This window comes from Cricetulus griseus, chromosome 4 (assembly GCF_003668045.3).
Source record: "Cricetulus griseus strain 17A/GY chromosome 4, alternate assembly CriGri-PICRH-1.0, whole genome shotgun sequence".
Taxonomy (NCBI): domain Eukaryota; kingdom Metazoa; phylum Chordata; class Mammalia; order Rodentia; family Cricetidae; genus Cricetulus; species Cricetulus griseus.
In genome coordinates this window covers 165954106-165960105 of record NC_048597.1, presented here as the reverse complement: position 1 = coordinate 165960105, position 6000 = coordinate 165954106, and the positions used below count along the sequence as shown (strand labels likewise).

Here is a 6000-nt window from a genome sequence, read left to right as displayed (position 1 = left end):
CAGCTTGTTTCACACGGTGTGACCTGTAGTCTGCCGATAAAATGCATGTAAATTAAACTTGAATGCCAACTAGATTTAGCCAAGGATCTTTTGATAAGTGTTGGGGGATGGGGAATGAGAAATGTAGAAGGAAAATATGTCTTAGACTTTTAAAAAGTTTTAACCATGTAAGTGTGTTCTTTCAATGACTTGTTCTGGTGACTCCCACCTTAGTAACCAACCATATCCTGGGATACACAAGACACCCAAGAAAGAAGGTGTTCTCTTTTTAAGAAGTATTTTTTGCTCTGTCCTCTCTTCAGGAAAGCATTAACTTTTTTGTTTGTTTGTTTGTTTTGAATGCCACCAATATGAATCTGCAGAAGTAAACAGGGCTTTTAAAGGTGCCCCGCCTGTCACTGTGCCATACATAAGACTGGGGAACCAGAAAGGCCTGTACCTTGATGTACCTTGATGAAGTCTGTCTTGCTGCCACATGAAAGTTAATTATGATTTGCTATTTGTTTATTCACTCTTTTTGGGTGGTGCTGAGTATGGCCCCAAGGCTTTGTGCCTGCTAAGCAAACACTCTACCATTTAGTTATACCCCCTGTACCCTGTTTTGTTGCCACTGACATGAAGAGTTAGGTCATTTCCCAAAAGTGGCAACTGATGCAAATGCAGCAGAGTACAGACACCTGGAATGCTGAAGAAATCTGGGAGCAAACAGTAAACCCAGAGCTCAGAGCTCACAGTTACATAACACTATGTCTGGTTTTCATTCTCCTGACACCCAGTTGTTACAGTGAAGCAATGTGATGGCATTTGGAAGTAATAGGAGCAGTGCGGTGGACACAGTGAACATGGAGTCAATGAGGACACAAAAGCAAAGCGTTCAAGAGTGAAATTACTGTCCTAAAAAATAAAATGGGTGTTTTATTTTGTTTGAGAAAGAAGCTCGCTATGTAGCCCTGGCTGTCTTCGAGTTCTCTGTTTTAGACTAGGCTGATCTCGAATCACAGAGGTCTGATTCCTGAGTGATAGAATTGAAGGTGTGCACTGGCATATCCAACAGTGCTAGAAAATGAGGCCTCAGAAAGCCTGCTTTGTTATTCTGTCTCTAGAGGGTGTCACTTATGAACTGGACTATGGTCTACCAGACACTGAGTGTGCTTTTGTGTATAACCCAGACTTCTCCACTACTTGGGGCTCTGAGAGGTAAATTTCTGTTGCTTAAAATCTACCCAGTCTCTGGTGTTTTGCTATAGGAGCCTCAACAGACTAACACAGTTCCTCTTTTTCACCTGTTTGTGGTCCTGGGAATTGAATTGAATATAGGACTTTTCACATGCTGGGCTTGAGCTCTAACACTGAATTTCATTCCCTGTCTAGGACTTAAAAATAGCAACAATGAGTACTTACTGAAGACCTGACTGTGATTGTGGGTACTGTTCTTACATTATCTTTGCCATTCCTAGAAACCCCATAAGACAGGCATTACAGATGAGGAAACTGAGTCTTGGAGAAGTCAAGGATGCCCAAGGTCATCCAGCTACCCAGCCAAGAATCCATTTGACTTCCATGTCCATTGTGTTCATCCCTATATGACCATTTAGGGCCACTTAGTGATATAATTTGGATGGAGACCTAACAGTGAAAGATGAATGCCTTATTGCTCAAATTAACGGCAGGTATATGGGGGCTGACATCATAGCAGGGAGCCTAAGCCTATCACAGAGAGATCCTGGGACAATGTCACTGGGCTGATAATTTGCCCAGGAAAGAATCCTTTGTCAAGCACCTTCAGTCTGTGACCTAGTGCACTGTGTGGTTCCATGTGGGCTCATCTGTGAGCAATTTTTCGGGTTTATGTGGCTTTGAGTTCCATTCATTCTCAGCATGATCACAGTGATGGTTAAGGAAAGGCAGGGAAATAGCAGGGTAAAGTCAAGAGCAACTGATCCGGAAGGCACCATCCTGCTCCGGTTGCAGGGCCCAGCAAGCTTACTCCTACTGCCTCTGCCGCTTTGGCTGGAAAGAGACTCGACCAACCCAGAGGTAGGCTTTATCAACTTGGTTTGAATAGGTCTGTGGGAACTGGTCTACATGACTTCCCGCCATTCATTTAGTCAACACCATTTTCCTATCTCATGGCCCCAGATGTTCAGTCCTGACTCCCTATTTCTTCCATGTGTCCTTAGAGGATCATGGCAATTTTCTATAGCTGTCCCACAGATGCTGACAGCATCCCTCCTGCCACCAAATCCACAGATGCTCAAGTTTCTTGTGGCGCAGTGTTTGAATATAAGATGTGTATATCCTTCTATGTACTTGAAACCATGTCTGGGCAACTAGCGACAAGAAAAAAAATCTACACACATTTCATACAGAAATAATTATTTTCAGCCAAGTATGGTGGCACATACGGGAAACACTAGCACTTCGGAGGCAGAAGCAGGTGGATCACGAAGTTCAAGTTTGAATTGGAAACCAGCTTTGTTACGGGAGACCCGAGTCAGAGAAGAAATAATCAGGGCTGGAGAGATGGCTCAGTTGGTGAAGTGATGCTGAGCAAAATGAGAATCTGCTTTTGCATTTTCAGCACCTACAAAAAGCTGGACGTAGCGGTGTGCCTGTAATCCAGCATGGTGTGGGGCAGGGGCAGTGGAGGTAGAAGGATCCCTGAGGCTTGCTGGCCAGCCAGTTTAGTCAGAACAGCAAGGTTCTGGTTTTGGGAGAGACCCTGTCTTAAAGGGACACAGGGTGGGGAGTGACAGAGAAGCATACCTGACAGCCACCTCTGGCCTCCATATAGGTGCACGTGCATTTGGACACACATGTGCTTGCAATATGTGCACACACAACATTCAGACACACAATAAGTTGGTAAGCAACTGAGGCAGAGTAAGAGAGAGTGACTTCCTTGGTGATGATGATGATGATTTTAAGACAAGGTTTTCCCTGTGTAGCTTTGGAGGCCGTCCTGGAACTCACTCTGGAGACCAGGCTGGTCTTGAACTCACAGAGATCCACCTGCCTCTGCCTCCCAAATACTGGGATTAAAGGTGTGCACCACCACTGTCCAGCCTCTCCTTGATTATTTTTAATGTGTGCTGGGTTGAATATAGAAGAATATAGATATAGAAGAATCAAGTATACCAACATGAAGTGTTTTCTTGGAGTGTATTCAAAGTTAGGTGTTCATGAAGAAGGATCTAAACTGGGGTAAAGGGGACAGCTCTCTCCTGTCTTCCTCAACAGATCAGCGTTACCTGAGACACAGCCAGATTTCTGGGGGTGTTCAAAGTACAAAGACCACCAGACAAGATCCTAGCAGAGACGTAATTTCAAGTTCTTACTCCACCATTGCACCTAGGATGGCTTCTGACATCAAGACTACCCACATAGTGCCAGTCAGGTGTGTTCTGGGAATACTGCCCTGGCATCCCAAGCACAAATGAGCTCAGGATGCCACAAGGAAGGATACAGAAATCCGCCTCCCAGGTCTGCATACAGCTTTCTAGTTGGCCATTCTCTCTTTTTGTGTCCTCCTTTAACAGGCTAATTTCCTATCAGGGTCCATTCCATATGACAGGAGCTCCTGAGGTATCTATCTGCTATCCTCTCTAACTGAACAGAACAGAATTTGACGAGGGCATATATGTGGGGTTAGTGGGTGTTAGGCTCTGTCTCAACCTTGACTGCTCTTGATTTGGGAAGTCAGTAGCTTGGCTCAGCCTACAGGTTCCTCCAGAGTGTAGCCACACCCTCACAGCCATTGGATCTGTCTTGCATCCAGGGAACAATGCTTCCTTAGCAGCTTGGGCTCAACAACCCCAACACTTCTCCAGGGATGACAGTATGCATGGGACTAGTAAAGCTACACACAGGAAGTGTTAGGCTCCAGGGGATCTGACACCTTCTGATGACCTCTGTGGGAACCTGCATTCATGTGCACATAAAACACACACACACACACACACACACACACACAGAGAGAGAGAGAGAGAGAGAGAGAGAGAGAGAGAGAGAGAGAGAGAGAGATCAAATAGAAACAAAACTGAAACCAAACAAAATGCCAAAAATTGCTTCTACCTCAACTGTAACAACCATATTAGTGGTTACTCCCAAGTTTTCAGAATCAAGCTTACAAATAACAAGATTGTGACCAAGCTAAATAAAACAAGTGTGTTCAAAATCACCCAAGGCACAACTGTTACACACCCCCAGCTGGATGTCCTAAGATGGCCTCAAGCAATGTGGATGCTGTTTAGTCAAAATTGTGCCAACCAACTAATTTTTTTAAATTTCTTTTTCTTTTTTTTCTCTCTGATGTCAATATTTAAAAGTTGAGATATTTCATATGAAAAGTCAGATGTTTTCTTCTAGAAAAAAAATTAAGATTAGGCTCTGGTTCCTGTGCAGCAATCATCAGTGAGAACATACATTGCATGCTTCATGCAAGACATACGCCACAGTGTGAATGAGCTCCCCAGAGTCACATACTGGAAACCTAATCTTCAAATTCATATGTTACTTGTACTTCAGGGTGGATATTTAGGGGGATGATGGGATTAAGTGGGTAATGAGGGGAGTTCTCCCGAGATTTTGTTACTCCCATAAATGAGACTGTAGGGTAAAGGGGAAAATGTGTTCTCCATTTTTCTGGATTTGCCAAATTGATTTTTACATGGGCGGCACCATTTTGCACTCTAACAGTGGAGCAAGAGCCTGGCTTTTTCCCTTCAGCTTCCCTGGTTTGGTGTAGTGTCAAACTTTTATCATCTAGTTATGGCAAATAACAAAACTATATTTTAGGTAGTTGCAATTTGCATTTTTAAATTAAAATATCTAGGGTTAGAAAGATAGCTTAGTGTTAAGAGCACCTGTTGTCCTTGCAGAGGACCCAGGTTTGATTCCCAGCACCCACACAGCAACTTACACCCATCCACAACTCCAGTTCTAGGGGATCCAATGCCCTCTTTGACCTTCTGGGACCAGGCATACACATGGTGCATAGACATCCATGTGGGTAAATCACTCATACATGTTAATTAGGACAAATAAATCTTTTAAAAACATGAACGTCTTCTCCTCACATGTTTAAGAGACGTTTGTCAGAGAAAACTGGAGGTAAACTGTTTATGCTGATAGGAGAAAAGGGGAAAGAGGAAATGAATGGCTGAGGTGGGTGGGTTACCATATTTAAGGATGTATGAAATAGCCTTATGCAACCACAGCACTTCATAAGCTAATCAAAAAGAGTCTAAATAGGAGTGTCATGCATCAGTGGACTATGTTTTCCCCAAGACATGACATGGGTTATTACTGGCTATGGAATGTTTCTATTTGTTAGTCAAGGAGGCCCCAGAGGTGTTCAAAACAACACAGATTATTGCTATTACTCTTAGTTTTCCTCCATAACTAGATGATAAGACCCTATTGATGAAGATATCATATGCTTTGGTTGCAGGACATAGAGAAATCAATTTTGGATTAATCTGGCAACTTTCCAGTCTGATGGCTAGATTTCATAGAGGTGGAAGGCACTGGACACTGGAGAGAAAAAGTCATCAATTAATTGTCTTACCCAGAACTAGACTCTTCATGCTGCAATAGCAACCTGCCAGGCAAGATGTGCCCACTGGTACAATAGTGGCCTGACTGTTACAGGGATAAACAACTGCTTCCTGATTCAATTGGAGACCTGCTCCAAAAAGGGAATCCATGCCTAATATTGTAAACTTGGCCAAAAGCCCATGACAAGGGAGGTCATTAACCTACTATTATTGTTTTTGCTAAATGGACATGTTGTCAAAATGCCTTGTGTTTATATCCCTAGTTTAGTTCTGCTTTCAATCCTGGACAGAGAAGTTTGTTTTTAAAATAAAAGAGTATTTTTATATGCATGACTACTTTTTTCTGTATATGTAGTGCCCGAAGAGTCCAGACAAGGCCATTAGATCCCTGAACTGGAGTTACAGACGGTTGTGAGCTGCCATGTGGGTGCTGGAAATAGAA

At 43.2% G+C, this 6000-nt stretch overlaps 1 protein-coding gene across 1 annotated transcript in view; it reads right to left on the bottom strand.

The window, feature by feature from the left end:
• Nucleotides 1–6000, bottom strand: part of Gldn (gliomedin) — a 41133-nt gene that overhangs the window by 31391 nt on the left and 3742 nt on the right. The window lies entirely within an intron of this gene.